Here is an 18,661-nt window from a genome sequence, read left to right as displayed (position 1 = left end):
GTTTTGGGTTGATGAAGCAGCCCTAACCTTGCCGTCTCCCCCAGACCATAGTCTCTAGCTGAACACTGAACCAAAGGAAAGCCGATATCCACGAAAGACTAATGGAATCTAACTGTGATCACATTTTCAGAGTATGGTGTAATGACACAGTACATTTTACTCCAATAAACTTCTTACAAGGACATCGCTGGGATCTAGATATCACAATACGGTCAATATTGACCATTCAGTGAGATCAACTACTCATCTCTAACCTCTTCCTCGTGGAGACTCTGAGGTTTCTCACTATGGGAGCCCACGATGAGAGAAGCACCCTAAAGAAATGGACAGTCATGAGATCTGCGTCAGTTTCTCTGAAGAAGATGATGAGGGAAAAAAAAGGATTAATAGAGATATCCCTCACCTGAGCACGTTACCGCATATACAGGATCAGAAGAACAGGATCAAAAGGTGGGCAGGGAATGTGTCTACTACCTCTGTTGTACTGTACTCTCCCAAGCGCTTAGTACAGTGCTTCATGTCAAGTGATTAGTAAAAGGGCCTGGCCTGTAGGCTCTTATTAAAGGCTCATCAAGTTGCCTTTCCTTATCCAGGAAATCTACTTAAAGAAAATGCGCCTTTACAGAAAAAGGTTCTTACCAGAGATAATAGTCAACTGGATGGATTGTGGATGGACAGATGGATCCTGCCTCATGTATCGGTAAAGAGGTCAGTTAAATTCAGATTCCATAGTTATCAGCTTCCATATAAAGTAGCAGGAGATAGCTCGATGTTTCCACTCCCAGGCGGAAACGGGGAACAAGCCGGTTGAAAAAAAAAACACCAATATTTTGGCTTGCAGCCTGAGAAATTTTGCATTGGTGTCACAAGGAATAAAAGGGTAATGGCACAACATCCTTGTAGCTAAACCACTTCCCCATCGGCACACTTGGAACAAAATGAAGTGACTAAAGCACAAGGCAGTTTGGGATTAAGTCAACACTTACTTATGCTTTAACAGCAACACGGAAGGCGACTTGGCAGGAAACTCTAAATCTCAATTAATTCAGGCTCGCTTAACTGGGCAGCAACTTCAGATGTACCAGTGGGAGCCGAACAACTGTTGGGAGGCTGGAAAAATCCTTTTGAAGCTCTGACTGGCTGATCCAACATCGACATTATTGAGTGAACTGGCTAAAGCAAGCCAGAGAGAAAGCAATAATAGAGGAAGACGGATTTTAACTCTTTGTGGCTAAGGCACTCAAGGACTTGGTGGACGCTTCTGCTGAGTGTTTAACAATTTTGGGGGTGGGGATGGGAGTGGTAAGACCAGAAGGAAGAAGAGAAAGTTTATGGAAAATTTAAAAAAGAAAATGAAAGACACCTGAAATTTTAGGTCATTCAGTTCCATTTTGGTACCTGGGAAGATACTATAATTAACCAACGGACAGTGGTTTTTTTGTTGTTTTTATGGTATTTGTTAAAACACTTACTATGTGCCAGGGATTATGTACTAAGCACTGGGGTAGATACAAGATAACCAGGCTGAAGACAATCCATGACCCAAAAGGGACTCACATTCTTAATCCCCATTGGACAGATGAGGTAACTGAGGCACAGTGACTTGCCCAAGATCACACAGAAAACAAGTGGCAGAGCTGGTGGGATTAGAACCCAGATCCCTCTGACTCCCAGATCTGTAATCTATCTGCCAGGCCGCGCCTGCTTCTGCAAAAACCTATACGAGTTTAAGGTACCGAGTGAAAAGCAACTCAGGTAATAATTCAGTTTCTTCCTACAATAAAGAGTAACATGAGTACTGCAACAGATCTGGGCTTTGATACGTCTAGATTAATCAATCAATCAATCAATCAATCGTATTTATTGAGCGCTTACTGTGTGCAGAGCACTGTACTAAGCACTTGGGAAGTACAAGTTGGCAACATATAGAGACGGTCCCTACCCAACAGTGGGCTCACAGTCTAAAAGTCTAGATGTCGCAACAAGACACACACATTACAAACTAGGATGGCAGGATCTCTAATAATAATAATAATAATGGCATTTATTAAGCGCTTACTATGTACTACTGTTGTCTTGAGCAAGTAGGAGGGTTAAACCACCCAATGAGTAGTGATAATAGTAAGTAAAAATAGGTGGGGTGACATCATCCTCACCGATGTCATGGAGGGCTGGAATGGAAATAATATGCGTTTTCTTTCATTTGCAGAACTGCTAATGCCTCAAACAACAACAGAGCGACAACTCCCACCAGAAAACAGTCTGTGAAAAACAGGTGTGAAATCCAGTCAGGGCTAGCTGCCAGTTGAAACGCCAAAGGAAATGCACTGAAACAAAATGGAAAATGAGTGAGCAGAAGAGACCAAGGGGGACAGTGATTTGCAAGGTGAATCAGAGTCAGCCACTGAAGTGCTATTGCTGCAAAAATAGCACAAGAATGAGAGAATAAAGGTGGAGTGCTTGGTGTGATTGGCTCATCTCTCTCAACTGTCGACCCTTTGCTCACACTCTCCCCCAAGCCTGGGGTTCCCTCCTCCTTCACATTCAACAGACCACTGCCCTTCCCTAATTCTCATTTCCTCCTTTCCCACTCCCTCCTCTGTTGCCCTGATTTGCTTCCTGTATTTACCCCTCCCTCAGCCCCACAGCACTTACGTACATAGCTGTACTTTATTTATATTAATGTCTGTTTCCCCCCTCTAGACTGTGAGCTCGGCAGGGAATGTGTCTACCAACTTGGTTTCACTGTACTCTCCCAAGTACTCTCCCAAGCTCTGCACATAGTAAGTGCTCATTAAATATGACTGGCTGATTGATCTTTACAGCCCTTCAAAAAGCAGTGTGGCCTAGTGGAAAAAGCACAGGCTTAGGAGTCAGGGGACCTGGGTTCTAATCCTGACTCTGCCGCTTGCCTGCTGTGTGACCTTGGATAAGTCACTTAACTTCTCTGCACCTCAGTTTCCTCAACTGTAAAATGGAGATTCGATACCTAGACTGGGAGCCCCATGAGGAACAGGGACTGAATAATAATAAGAAGAAGAAGGAGGAGGAGGAGGAGGAGGAGGAGGAGGAGGAGAAGGAGGAGGAGGAGGAGGAGAAGGAGAAGAAGAAGAAGAAGAATGGTAATTGCTAAGTGCTTACTTACTATGTGCCAAACACTGTTCTAAGCACTGGAGTAAATACAAGGTAACCAGGTTGTCCCATGATCTTAATCTCCATTTTACAGATGAGGTCACTGAGGCACAGAGAAGTTAAGTGGCTTGCCCAAGGTCACACAGCAGACTGTATCCAGCCTGATTATCTTGTGTCTACCCTAGGACTTGGAAAAGCGCTTGACACAAAGTAAGCGCTTAACAAATACCACTGAAAAACCAAAAATCTTCCCTGATCAAGCTCTCATCTCCCCCATTTTCCCCTCTTTACTGCATCTCACCCATGCACTTGAGTCCATGCACCATAAGTACTTAGGTACTCACTTACCCCTTCTTCCCCACAACCCTTGCATACAAGGGCTAGAGGGAATGACAGACATTAAAATAAATTACATAAGCCCTGTGGGGGCTCAGGGGGTGGCGAATAAAGGGTATAAATCCAAGGGCAAGGGTGACGCAGAAGGGAGAGGGAGTAGGTGAAATGAGGGCTTTGGAGGAGATGTGATTTGAATCCAGTTAATGCACTGCACTCAAACTGGGGAGGGGAGGTGTAGAAGACAAGGAGACGGTAAAAGGGCGGGAAGACTGAAGAGAGGAAAAAGGTACCTTCAAAAAGGAATACAGTCAAGTCAACTTAAACCCATTTCCAAAGCATCTGTGGGTTTGCATATATGTGTTGATGTTTATACAACAAAAACTAGGGTATAAGCCTAGGTGTACGCTGCCTTATTTAGTCATGTTAATGTCTGTCTTCCCCTCTAGACTGTAAGCTTGTTATAGGCAGGGAATATGCCTGCTAATTCTGTCGTACTGTACTCTCCCAAGCACTTAGTATATTGCTCTGCACATAGTAACTCCTCAATAAATATCACTAATTGATTGATATGGCACTGGGAGGCAGAGAAAAATTGAGATAAGACCTCTAACTGCAAGCTCCTTGTGGGCAGGGAACAGGCCTACCAAATCTGTTGGACTAGACTCTCCCAAGAGCTTAGTTCGCTGTCTGGCACAGAGTAAGTGCTTAATAAATACCACTGATTGATGATAATAATAATAATAATAATAGTACTTGTTAAGTGCTTACTATGTGCAAAGCACTGTTCTATAAGACAAGACACCCAGCAAAAAAGAGCAAAACAAGCAATCAAGCAGATACGTCAAAGAGCCCACACAGAGGGAGAGGGTTCTTGTTTTGACTGCTACTGCTGATGATTAATGTAGAAGCAAATGGCCATGTTGAGTTATCTACTAATGAAATATGAATATACGTGTTTTGTATCAGCTGCTGAAAGTCTATTTTTCAAAACAAAAAATGTGAAATGTTCAAATAAGAAAGACTCAGTTTGTGTTAAGCTACAAAATAGGAGAAAGTGGATGTAAAACTCAAGCGGGTAATTTCTCAGAAGATTCTTCTGATTCAGAGCAAATGAACCCCCAAAAAGAAGTCTTTTGGCCCAAAGCCCAAAAGAATTCAAGTCAGGCATAACTGAAGGAGTGCAGGAGACTCAAAAGTAGCTGAGTTTTGCATTTATTCAGTACTGCATGCAAACTGTGCATAGGGCATTACCCTGGGCACTTGGAAGAGTACAGTAAAAGTAAAGGGACATGGTTTGGTCCTCAGGGAGTTGATAAAGTCTCTTCTCACTTGCTTTTTGGTGAGATGCTCAGCACCTGCCTGCGGTAAACTCCAGCTGAAGGAGAAAATCTCACCCCAGAGACCAGCAGAGAAAGAGCAAGGCAAGGCAATCCGAATTTTGACAAAAATGGGTGGAGGGGCAATGGAATATTTTCTTCACCAGTAATGCAGAAGTGGGCAGATTCATCCACTCGGGCCCATCTTTAAGGTTGATAAGCAGGCACTGAACTTTCTCTACCAGTTTAGAAAGGACATTGAGTACTCAGCTAATCTTTTATTTCTACACAAATGTCTCTGCTGGTAAGCTGACTGGCCCGGTGCCCTGCAGAGTGCTGAGAAGGGAAAAAAAAATCCTTAGGAAATGACATTCGCTTACAAAAGTCAGAGCCACGGGAACTGCCTTTGGTTTGGGGCTGGGCCTAGATCAGTCTATTGTATTTATTGAGCGCTTACTGTGTGAAGAGCACTGTACTAAGCGCATGAGAGAGTACAATATAACAATATTAGAAAGCCCACAATGAGCTTACAGATAGAGGGGGAGACAGGCACTAATATTAATAAATAAATTACAGATATATACATCAGTGCTGTGGGGCTGGGAGGGGGAGTGAATGAATATGTTGCCAACTTGTACTTCCCAAGCGCTTAGTACAGTGCTCTGCACACAGTAAGCACTTAATAAATACGACTGAATGAAGGAAAGCAAGTTAGGGTGACACGGAAGTGCTTCCCAAGCGCTTAGTACAGTGCTCTGCACACAGTAAGCGCTCAATAAACATGATTGAATGAATGAATGGAAGGGAGAGGGAGAAGAGGAAAGGAGGGCTTAGGGAAGGCCTCTTGGAGGAGATGTGCCTTCAATAAGGCTTTGAAGGAAGGGAGAGTAATTGCCAGATTTGAGGAGGGAAGGCATTCCAGGTCAGAGGCAGGACAAGAGGTCGACAGCGAGATAGATGAGATCAAGGTACTGTGAGAAGGTTAATATTAGAGGAACAAAGTGTGCAGGATGGGTTGTAGGAGGATAGGATTGAGGTGAGGTAGGAGGGGGCAAAATGACTGAGTGCTTTAAAGCCAATGGCGAGGAGTTTCTGTTTGATGTGGAGGTGGATGGGCAACCACTGGAGATTCTTGATGAGTGGGGAAACATGTACTGAACATTTTTATAAAAAAATGATTTGGGCAGCAGAGTGAAGAATGGCTTGGAGTGACGAGAGAGACAGGAAGCTGGGAGGTCAGCAAGGACGCTGATACAGTAATCAAGGTGGGATAGGATAAGTGATTGGATCAATCCTTTTGCTCAACTACCTGACATAGGATAACACTCCTCAGCTCCGGAAAAGGAGTACCACAGCTTACGGTAAATTACACTAATTGGCAAGTCTTTTCAAGTCAGTATCCAACAATGTTCCCTGACCAGTCCTGGACTTTGGCAGGCTGCTTTCAGGCTGTCCTTTTAATAACAGTATTCTACCAAATTTCATTTCCTTCAATGAGCAGGGCTTTTCTAACACAAAAGTTGATACCTCAAGAAAGGTGATTCTGACAGAAGCAATCGCCCAGAGCAGGCGGCCATCGGTGATCCTGTAAACACGTCTCTCACCTGTTCAACCCCTGCTCCGGAGACATCAATCAATCAATCAATCGTATTTATTGAGCGCTTACTGTGTGCAGAGCACTGTACTAAGTGCTTGGGAAGTACAAGATGGCAACATATACAGTCCCTACCCAACAGTGGGCTCAGTCTAAAAGGGGGAGACAGAGAACAAAACCAAACATACTAACAAAATAAAATAAATAGAATATATATGTACAAGTAAAATAAATAGAGTAATAAATATGTACAAACATATATACATATATACAGGTGCTGTGGGGAAGGGAAGGAGGTAAGATGAGGGGGATGGAGAGGGCGACGAGGGGGAGAGGAAGGGACTCAGTCTGAGAAGGCCTCCTGGAGGAGGTGAGCTCTCAGTAGGGCCTTGAAGGGAGGAAGAGAGCTAGCTTGGCGGATGGGCAGAGGGATTGGGGGCATTCCAGGCCCGGGGGATGACGTGGGCCGGGGGTCGATGGCGGGACAGGTGAGAACAAGGCACGGTGAGGAGATCAGCGGCAGAGGAGTGGAGGGTGCGAGCTGGGCTGTAGAAGGAGAGAAGGGAGGTGAGGTAGGAGGGGGCAAGGTGATGGACAGCCTTGAAGCCCAGGGTGAGGAGTTTCTGCCTGATGCACAGATTGATTGGTAGCCACTGGAGATTTTTGAGGAGGGGAGTAACATGCCCAGAGTGTTCTGGACAAAGACAATCTGGGCAGCAGCATGAAATATGGATTGAAGTGGGGAGAGACATGAGGATGGGAGATGAGAGAGAAGGCTGATACAGTAGACATCAGGCAGTGATGCTTATGACAACGAATATTAGGGTATAAACCTGTGACATAGGGAACCCAAGAGGTCCCTTGGACAGCAGGCAACTCAGCTCAGCTTCAGCAGCAGGCAGAATTAAAGCCTGCCTCACCTCGCTGCCTTTCTCGGTGAAAAGGGCTGACTGCACGCAACTAATACCACAGGGGCCAGCGGGAGCTGGCTGGGCTCTGTTGACTGTAACACCTCACATGGTTCACGTGATGGCAGCTCTCTTGGGAGGAGAATGGGACCTCCCCGAAATGTGAGCTCCCTGGAGCCATCACCCCACTTGCCTCGCTCGCTTCTCAGGGCCAGATTGGACCCTGAATATCTGCACTTTGGGCAGTGCCTGGTGACTGAAACTGGTCTGTAAGTGTATGTGTAGTGTGTCTTACAAGAAGCAGCATGGTCTACTGGAAAGGCCTTCTAGACTGTGAGCCCACTGTTGGGTAGGGACTGTCTCTATATGTTGCCAACTTGGACTTCCCAAGCGCTTAGTACAGTGCTCTGCACACGGTTAGCACTCAATCATCATCATCATCATCATCAATCGTATTTATTGAGCGCTTACTATGTGCAGAGCACTGTACTAAGCGCTTGGGAAGTACAAATTGGCAACGTATAGAGACAGTCCCTACCCAACAGTGGGCTCACAGTCTAAAAGGGGGAGACAGAGAACAAAACCAAACATACTAACAAAATAAAATAAATAGAACAGATATGTACAAGTAAGATAAATAAATAAATAAATAAATAAGTAGAGTAATAAATATGTACAAACATATATACATATATACAGGTGCTGTGGGGAAGGGAAGGAGGTAAGATGGGGGGATGGAGAGGGGGACGAGGGGGAGAGGAAGGAAATAAATACGATTGATTGATTGACTGATTGAAAGAGCACAGACCTGGGAATCAGAGGACCTGGATTCTACCTCTTGTCTGCCATGTGACCTTGGGCAAGTCACTTCACTTCTCTGGGCCTCAGTTACCTCATCTGTAAAATGGGGATTAAGACTGTGAGCCCCATGTGGGACAGGGACTGTGTCCAATCCAATTATCTTGTACCCACCCCAGCGCTTAGTATAATATCTAGCAGTTCATAAGCGTTTAACAAATACCACAGCTATTATTATTGTTGTTATTATTATTATTATCACTAGTTTCTTTGCACCATCTGATGGAGATGCCAGCAGCCAGGACGCAGACAAGTGCCATACAAGGGCAGGGCAGGGAGGGGATGGAAAAAAAAAATTACAGCTGGAAACCATTCTCTGAAACAAAGAGAACTGTCTTACTTTAGTAAAGTTACGGTATTGCCTTTGGCTGGCAAGCGAAATACCAGCTTTCAACTTAAAACAGTTAACAGTGAACTTCAGTTCCAACATGGGGTAGTGCAGATCCACAGCCGGGGGCCAGGAGTAGTTTCGGAGAAGACTTTGGAGATTTCTAGTGGAAAATTCCTTGTGATTGGAATCAGGGAGGTGACCCATCACGCAATAGCTAAAACTTGTAAATTGCAGCCAGATTCCAAGTATTGATGTTTCCAAAGAATCAAAGTACACTGAAAAACAACATAACGGCTGGAGTTAGGGCAAGGGATGGGGAGGGGATCTACGACTGGACTGTCAAGGGTTGACCTTTAAGTGCTTGATTTTAAGTTGTTCAGTGCCTTTAATTCCATCTAATCCTGAAGCTAAACTCAGGTGCCTGCTGTCCAAGGGGATCTCCTGGGTGTCCTATGCCATAGCCCTGATTACGAGGGTAATTTTCCACGCTTTGCCACCCTGCGGAGTCACCAAGCAAAGTGCAGCCTCCAGCACCTAGGTCAGCTGGGAGGTTGACAGAACCGTCTGGAGTCACCAGCACTTAATCAAGTGTGTTCACATAGGAACAATTAACGGTATTTAATGAGTGCTTACTGTGTGCAGAGTGCTGTACTAAGCGCCTGGGAGAGTACAACAGCATTGGTAGATCTGCTCCCAAACCACAAGCTTACAGTCTACAGGGGAACACCAACCACTTGGTCAGAAAATCCACATCTGCTCAGGCTGAACTCAAAGGGCAAGAGTGACTGTCTTTTTTTAGTTTGAGTGAAACGGTCAGCAGGGTGTATTTGCTTTTTTTTTTTTGGGGGGGGGGGGGTGTTGAAAATTTTTCAGAAATGATGAATGTGGTATTCCTCGGTGTGGAAGAGGCCAGTGAGTCTTCCTTGGCAAATTTTTTTTGTCTCTGAACTTCTGTTCCAGAAGAGACACTGACTGGCTGAACTGAGGACAACTTGACTTTCTGAGCTTGTGCTCTCTCCTTCTCTCTCCCCACCACCCAGAGTAACCTTAGGCAAGTCACTTCATTTTCTGTGCCTCGTTCACCTCATATGTAAAATGGGTATTAAGACTGTAAGTCCCACGTGGAACATGGACTATGTCCAACCTGATTAGCCTGTATGTACCCCAGCCCTTAGTAGAGTGCCTGGCACATGATAAGCGCTTAACAAATACCATAAAATAAACAAAAAAGCTTAAGAGACTCAGAATAAAAACATTTCATTCATTCATTCATTCACTGAATTGTATTTATTGAGCACTTACTGTGTGTAGAGCACTGTACTAAGCGCTTGGGAGAGTACACTATAACAATATAACAGACACATTCCCTGCCCACAATGAGCTTAAAGTCTAGAGGGGGAGACACACATTAATATAAATAAATTAACAATATGTACATAAGTGCTGTGGGGCCGGGATGGGGGGGTGAATAAAGGGAGAAAGTCAGGGTGATGCAGAATGGAGAGGCAGAAGAGGAAATGAGGGCTTATTCAGGGAAGGCCTCTTGGAGGAGATGTGCCTTCAATAAGGCTGTGAAGTGGAGTAGAGTAATTTGCCTTGTGCTACAGCTGAAGTGCCCACAATTTCTTGCTTGTGGGGTATCTGGAAAAGGGAATTCCAAGGCAAAATATCCTCATGGAAAACCCTTTGCCTCTACTCTCCTCACATTCAAACTTGGAATAATCTGGTTGCACAAATTCCATGACAGGGGCGGCAATTACTGCCACCCAAAAATGTAAGGATGAAAATCATACAGACATTGTAAAATGGGGATTTTAGAATGGACGGAGGTTTTGCCTCCCTATTCTGGGCTAATTAATTCTTCTTAGTAGCCCTGCACAAGAACAGTGAACAGCCGGGATTCATTTATGCTAACAGATTGTTTTGTTCTCCTTTTACCTTCCCCTCCCCTATAATCTATTCTCTGAAAATAAAGTCCACCCATTTCCTCACTGTGCAAAAAGAGCTATTTAAGCCAAGTTTGCTTTTGAAATTGGTAATATATTCCTGACAGGGATGAGTGAGGAAGGGAGCAGGGTAAATCACCCTACTGGCTGCATCATCAGAAAATAAAAAAGGCAAAACAAGAGAAAACAAAAACCAAAGAACATTTTATGAGCAGTTCAGCAGTACAGACACCAAGCTGTGTCCTCAAGGAACTTCTAATCTAAAAAAGGCAGAATAAAGGCTTGCTAGCAAGTGTGAACAGAAACATATGTGCCTCAGGAGTTGGACTACAAACATATGAATGAGAATCCCTGGAGTTAGAAACATGCCTGAATGTCTCAAACAAAACTATTCCTCATTAGCCTAAAATAGAATCCCTTTTGAAATCAGGCTTGTGGGCACGTAATTGCCTTGCTCTTCGCCTCTTACCTGCTTTCGGTGCCCCGGGTGGGGATGGGGCAAGCTACTTTGAATACCTCTCACTTGCTACAGAAAGCAGGCCAGCAGGCTGCTGTTTGGCACAGGGAGTGCCAGCAAAAGCTTGTTGTGGGCAGGAAATGTGTCTACCAGCTCTGCTGTATTGTGCTCTCCCAAGGGCTTAGTACAGTGCTCTGCATACAGGAAGCGCTCAATAACTACCACTGATGATGATGAAACCAACACCTCCCTTGGCTTTCTAAAATACCCCATTTGCTGTTGGGTAGAGACTGTCTCTATATGTTGCCAGCCTGTACTTCCCAAGTGCTTAGTACAGTGCTCTGCACACGGTAAGCGCTCAATAAGTACGATTGATTGATTGACTGATTCAGCATTTCCCTGTGCTGGTTAACATTTTCTCTCTGCCCTCATCCCCTCAGGTGATTCTAACTTGAGAGTGGTCAACTACCTTGGGCATTGGAGTCAGAGGTCAGGAGTTCAAATCCCGGCTCCGCCAACTGTCAGCTGTGTGACTTTGGGAAAGTCACTTAACTTCTCTGTGCCTCAGTTAACTCATCTGTAAAATGGGGATTAAGACTGTGAGCCCCATGTGGGACAACTTGATCGCCTTGTATCCCCCTCAGTGCTTAGAACAGTGCTTTGCACATAGTAAGTGCTTAACAAATACCATCATTATTATTATTATTACCTTCCTTGCTTGGATGTTTAGTACAGTGATCTGTGCATGGTAAGCACTCAATCAATACCACTGACTGATATGGAAGCAGTATTATGTGAAGAGGTGCTGATTCCCTTTGGAGAAGCAGTATGGCCCTAGTGAAAAGAACTTGCAGCTGGAAGCCAGGAGATCTGGGGTCCAGACTGTGGGCAAGTCGTTTAACCCTTGTGAGCCCTGGCGTCCTCATCTGTAAAATGGGGGCAAGATACTTGCTCTCCCTCCTTCTTAGATTGTGAGTCCTGTGTGGAACAGGGAATTGTGCCAGACCTGACTGTCTCAACTATGGAAGGGAAGAGTCAAGCAGAGGCTTAACAATTCCATTCCTAGCTTGGGCAGCGGCTAGCGAGAGGAAGGCAATCTGCTACAAGTCAAAACTCATCTGTGCTGGGCAGCAGCAGCACGGGAGGGAGTCGAGGGTGGAGACTCAAGTTTACTGCATGGAAGGAGGCAATGGTAAACCCCTTCTGAATTTTTGCCAAGAAAACTCTCTGGAGACACTACCAGAATGATTGCAGATGGAGTTGGGGCATTTGGGGAGAGATGTGTCCATGGCGTCGTTATGGGTTGGAGATGACTCGACAGCATAAGACAAGTCAAGATTGCCTTGTATCTCCCCCATTCCCTAAGCACAGAGTAAGAGCTCAATACTAAAATTCATTCATTCAATCGTATTTATTGTTTACTGTGCGCAGGGCACTGTATTAAGTACTTGAGAGAGTGCAATACAACAATAAACAGACACATTCCCTGCCCACAATGAGCTTACAGTCTAGACTGGGAGACAGACATTAATGTACATAAATAAATTACAGGTATGTATATAGGTGTTAGGGTTAGGGGTTAGGGTTAGGGGCTGAGGAAGGGGGGTAAGGAGGGGTGGTGAACAAAGGGAGCAAGTCAGGGTAATGGAGAAGGGAATGGGAAAAGAGGAAATGAGGGCTTAGTCAGGGAAGGCCTCTTGGAGGAGATGTGCCTTCAATATGGTTTTGAAGGGAGAAAGAGTAATCGTCAGTCAGATATGAAAAGGGAAGGTGTTCCAGGGCAGACGCAGGATGTGGGCGAGAGGTCAGTGGTGAGTTAGTGAGGTACAGTGAGAAAGCTGGCACTAGAGAAGCAAAGTGTGCGGGCTTGGTTGTAGTAGGAGAGAAGCCAGATAAGGTAGGAGGGACAAGGTGATTGAGTGCCGATGGTAAGGAGTTTCAGTGTGATGCAGAGGTGGATGGGCAACCACTGAAAATTCTTGAGGGGTGAGGAAACATGGACTAATCTTTTTTGTAGAAAAATGATCCGGGCAGGGGAGTGAAGTATGGACTGGAGAGGGGAGAGACAGGAGGCAGGGAAATCAGTAAGGAGGCTGATGCAGTAATCAAGGCGGGACAGGATACATGCTTGGATTAACACAGCAGCAGTTTGGATGAAGAAAGGACGGATTTTAGTGACGTTGTGAAGGATGAACCGACAGGATTTAGCGATAGAATGAATATGTGAGTTGAATGAGAAAGAGGAGTGAAGGATAATACCAGGGTTACGACCTTGTAAGACAGGATGGATGGTGGAGCTACTTATAGTGATGGGAAAGTCAGGGGGAGGACAGGGTTTGGGTGGGAAGATAAAGAGTCCTGTTTTGGACACATTTAAGTTTGAGGTGACGGCAGGACATCTTGAAGGCAGGAGGAAATGTGAGAGAGCAGAAGGGAGAGAGATCCGGTCTGGAGATGTAGATTTGGGAATCATCAGCATGAAGGTGGTAGTTGAAGCCACATGAGTGAATGAGTAATCCAAAGGGAGACTAGAAGGGGACCCAGAACTGAACCAAGAGGGACCCCCACAGTTAGGGGATGGAAGGCAGAAGAGGAACCTGCGAAAGAGACTGAGAATAGGTGGCCAAAGAGACAGGAGGAGAACCAGGAGAGGACAGTGTCAGTGAAGCCAAGGTTGGATAATGTTTCCAGAAGGGAGTGGTTGACAGAGTCGAAGGCAGCTGAGAGGTTGAGGAGGATTAGGACGAATTAGAGGCCATTGGATTTGGCAAGGAGGAGATCATACGTGACCTTTGAGAGGTGGTTTCTGTGGAGTGAAGGGGATGGAAGCCAGACTGGAGGGGGTCAAGGACAGAATTGGAAGAGAGGAACCTGAGACAGCTGGTATAGACAAACTCGCTCAAGGAGTTTGGAGAAGAATGGTAGGCGAATGAATCTTGAGAACTCTCTGGGTCCCATTCAGCCAGTCTGTTCTGGGAACTAGACAACTCCCTCCGAGTTCTGCCCTTTTCAGTAACTGCAAAATTACATTTATTAAAATTCATTCATTCAACTGTATTTATTCAGCACTTACTGTGTGCAGAGAACTGTACTAAGTACTCAAAGTACAGTTCAGCACTAGAGAGAGACAATCCCTGCCAGGTCATGGGTTCAAAGCCCGGCTCCAACAACTGTCAGCTGTGTGACTCTGGGCAAGTCACTTCACTTCTCGGTGCCTCAGTTACCTCATCTGTCAAATAGGGATTAAGACTGCGAACCCCCCGTGGGACAACCCGATCACCTTGTAACCTCCCCAGCACTCAGAACAGTGCTTTGCACATAGTAAGCGCTTAATAAATGCCATCACAACGGGCTTACAGTCTAGAAGGGGTGAGACACATCAAAACAAGTAAATAGGCATCAATAGCATCAGTGTAAATAAATAGAATTATAGATATATATACACACACATCAAAGCAAGTAAACAGGCATTAATATAAATGAATATAATTATAGATATGTACATATATAAACAAGTGTTGTGGGGTGGAGAGGGGGTTACAACAAAGGGAGCGAGTCGGGGCAACGTGGAGGGGAAGGGGAGCTGAGGAAAAAGGGGGCTTAGTCTGGGAAGGCCTCTTGGAGGAGGTGAACCTTCAGTAGGGCTTTGCAAGGGGAAAGTGTGATTGTTTGCTGGATTTGAGGAGGGAGGGCATTCCAGGCCAGAGGTAGGATGTGGGCCAGAGGTCGATGGCAGGAGAGGCGAGAATGAGGTCCAGTGAGCAGGCTCATTTATTCATTCATTCAACTGTATTTATTGAGCGCTTACTGTGTGCAGAGCACTGTACTAAGCGCTTGGGAAGTACAAATCGGCAACATATAGAGATGGTCCCTACTCAACAATGGGCTCACAGTCTAGAAGGGGGAGACGAACAACAAAACAAAACAAGTAGACAGGTGTCAATACTATCAGAATAAATAGAATTATAGCTATACACACATCATTAATACAATATAGTAAATATGTACAAATAAAATAAATAGAGTAATAAATATGTAGAGCACCAGAGGAGCAAAGTACGTGGGCTGGGATTTACAAGGAAAAAAGGGAGGAGAGGAAGGAGGGGGCAATGTGATGGAGAGCTTTGAAGCCAATAGTTTTCGCTTGATATGGAGGTTGATAGGCAACCACTGGAGATTTTTGAGGAGGGGCGTGACATGCCCAGAGTGTTTCTGTAGAAAGATCATCTGGGCAGCAGCGTGAAGTATAGACTGAAGTGGGGAGGGACAGGAGCTTGGGAGGTCAGAAAGGAGGCTGATGCAGTAATCCAATCGGGATAGGATGAGTGACTGTACTAACGTGGCAGAGGTTTGGATGGAGAAGAAAGGGCGGATCTTGGCGATGTTATGAAGGTGACACCGGCAAGCTTTGGTGACAAACATTTAGAACACACACACAACTAGTTCCTGGCTCAAAAGAGTTAAACAAAGCTTCCCAGGGAGTCCAGCAGGCGACACAGGGAATATTTCTTCCAATTCTGATGTATTGCACTCTCCCAAGCGCTTAGTATAGTGCTCTGCACACAGTAAGTGCTCAATAAATAACACTGATTGATTATTCTGGAAGGTCTTTATGATTCAGTGAGGCTACCTGCAGCCCTGAAGCTGGCTGCCCAAAATGCTTGGCTTTCACCTGCTAAACCAAGGTTCAGATGGTGAAGTGTAGTGAGAGGAATGCTAAATAGCCCCAAAACCTAAACATGTGGGTCTCCTCAGAAAAGTGGGAGTGGGAGGCGGCTCTTGATGTTTTTTCTCGTGCACAAACTCACTCAACGTGAAGAAGTGAATTACGGGGGTCTGGGTTAGGGAAAATAAGTGATCATAATTCCAGCCACAAAAAACATGGGAAGCAGCGTGGCTCGGTGGAAAGAGCCCAGGCTTTGGAGTCAGAGGCCGCGGGTTCAAATCCCAGCCCCGCCACTTGTCAGCTGTGTGACTTTGGGCAAGTCACTTCACTTCTCTGGGCCTCAGTTCCCTCATCCGTAAAATGGGGATGAAGACTGTAAGCCCCTCGTGGGACAACCTCATTACCTTGTATCTACCCCAGCGCTTAGAACAGTGCTTTGCACATAGTAAGCGCTTAACAAATACCAACATTATTATTATTATTTTTATGAGGTCAAATAATGCTTAGCAAAGCGATCACAAAGAGGAAACTGCGTACTCTAAAAAAAATGCTTCTAAAATCAATGGAGTGAAAAGCTCACACAACTCTAAAGCGATACATTATGGGGAAATATCAATAGAGGGAAAAAATGAACATCAAAACAAGTTATTTTTGTTCCAGAAGGCCTTGGTTTGACCTCATCTAAGGCAGTACTTTTGGCTTTGGTTTCTGTTTCAAAGGAAGATCATGATCGTTACTGCCCTTGAAGAGGGCTCCCTACATAATTACATGTCTTCACAAATTTCCCTAAAGAACATCCGAATTGGCCTTCATGATGAAGACAGACCCTCTGGGGCATGGCTCCCACAGTTATAGTCAACTGTTTGGCCAAAACAACTGAAACACCGTATTGGTACCAAGTGCTTGGCGAAACTGACCTGCTGCAACGACGGCGTCCGAGCTGATTATCTTGTCTCTGCCCCAGCGCTTAGTACAGTGCTTGGCACATCAAGCTGCTTGGAGGAACACATGGGCCTGAGAGTGAGAAGGACCACCTTTACTGATGTGAAGGTTGAGTAACTTGGCCTTGTCTAACCAAGTTACTTAGAGACAATTCTCACCACTGCTAAAACCCAAACTATCTGTCCGATCATTTCAAGTGAATTCGGTGAAAAAGGAAGCAGGGTTCAGATGAAGAACAGGCCAGAAAATTTCCATTTTGGATCCTCTCCCTCCTAAATGGAGATTCTCAGATCTTGGCTAAGACCCGAGAGGAATGACGTAGGGTGTCAGTCAGTCAGACAGTCAGTTAGTCAATCGTATTTGTTGAGCACTTAATATAATAATAATAATAATAATAATAATAATAACGGCATTTATTAAGTGCTTATTATGTGCAAAGCACTGTTCTAAGCGCTGGGGAGGTTACAAGGTGATCAGGTTGTCCCAAGGAGGGCTCACAGTCTTAATCCCCATTTTACCGATGAGGTAACTGAGGCCCGGAGAAGTGAAGTGACTTCATCATCAATCGTATTTATTGAGCGCTTACTGTGTGCACAGCACTGTACTAAGCACTTGGGAAGTACAAATTGGCTACATATAGAGACAGTCCCTACCCAACAGTGGGCTCACAGTCTAAAAGTGACTTGCTCAAAGTCACACAGCTGACAATTGGCGGAGCTGGGATTTGAACCCATGACCTCTGACTCCAAAGCCCATGCTCTTTTCCACTGAGCCACGCAGCTTCTCTACGTGCAGAGCACTGTACTCAGCCTTTGGGAGGGTACAATATAACAATGTAACAGACACATTCCCTACCTTCAACGAGCTTACAGTCTAGAGGGGGAGCCAGACATGAATACGAATAAATTAATTACATATATGTACATAAGTGCTGTAGGGCTGGGAAGGGGGATGAATAAAAGGAATAAGTCAGGGCAACACAGAAGGGAGTTGAAGAAAAGGAAAAGTGGGCTTAGTCGGGGAAGGCCTCTTGAGGGAGATGTGCCTTCAATAAGGTTTTCAAGATGGAGAAAGTAATTGTGTGCCGGACACAAGGGGTGAGGGCGTTCCAGGCCAGGGGCAGGACGTGGGCGAGGGTTGAGCGGTGAGATAAATGAGACCGAGGTACAGTGAGCAGGTTAGCATCAGAGGAGGGAAGCGTGCGGGCTGGGTTATAGTAGAAGATTAGTGAGGTGAGGTAGGAGGAGGCAAGGTGACTGAGGGCTTTAAAGTCAATGGTGCCCAGCACCAAAAGTGGTGAGGGCGAGTGCCCCAATGGTACCGAATGTTCATCACCCAGGATCTCCTGGAGTGGGTCCTGGTGACCCTTGGTACCCAGTCATTTCCAGGGCCCCTGCTCTGCCCGGGCTCTGCAGCGGGGAGGCCCTGGACCCTGAAACTAGGGGAGGAGCAGCAGGTAAAAGCAGAAGCCCCCAGAGCCAACCCCCAACCCTCCCTCCCTCCTAAGACATAGCACGGTAAGTGAGGCGGGGGGAGAGGGAGTAGGGATGGGGGGGGGGGGGGAGTGGTCCTTGCTGATGCTCATCCTAGAGACTGTACCGACGGCACTAAAAATGCTTCTCGATGGCACTCGCTTGGCCTGGCCGCCCAGGTCTCGCAATAACAATAATGACGACGGTAACAGTTAAGCGCTTACTAAGTGCCGGGCACTGTACTGAGCGCTGGGGTGGATACAAGCAAATCGGGTTGGACCCAATCCCGGTCCCACGTGGGGCTCACAGTGTCGATCTCCACTTTACAGATGAGGAAACTGATGTCCAGAGGAGTGAAGCGACCTGCCGAAGGTCTCGCAGCAAACGAGCGGAGGAGCTGGGATTACAGCCCATGACTTTCTGATTCCCAAGCCCATGTTCTATCCACTAGGCCACACTGCTTCCCTTTGTCGGAAGGAGGACGGGACGGGGGCTGTGGCTCAGTTTAAGGGCCAGAAATTAAGAAGGGGGTCCAACCAAGCAGGAATAATGATGGCATTTATTAAGCGCTTACTATGTGCAAAGCACTGTTCTAAGCCCTGGGGGAGGTTACAAGGTGATCAGGTTGTCCCACGGGGGGGCCCACAGACTTAATCCCCATTTTACAGATGAGGGAACTGAGGCACAGAGAAGTTAAGTGACT

The 18,661-nt window shown here is 45.8% G+C and overlaps 1 protein-coding gene across 6 annotated transcripts in view; it reads right to left on the bottom strand.

The window, feature by feature from the left end:
* Nucleotides 1–18,661, bottom strand: part of ELOVL5 (ELOVL fatty acid elongase 5) — a 110,397-nt gene that overhangs the window by 69,056 nt on the left and 22,680 nt on the right. The window lies entirely within an intron of this gene.

Source organism: Tachyglossus aculeatus, chromosome 1, assembly GCF_015852505.1.
Source record: "Tachyglossus aculeatus isolate mTacAcu1 chromosome 1, mTacAcu1.pri, whole genome shotgun sequence".
Taxonomy (NCBI): Eukaryota; Metazoa; Chordata; class Mammalia; order Monotremata; family Tachyglossidae; genus Tachyglossus; species Tachyglossus aculeatus.
This window is presented reverse-complemented; position numbering and strand designations above follow the sequence as displayed.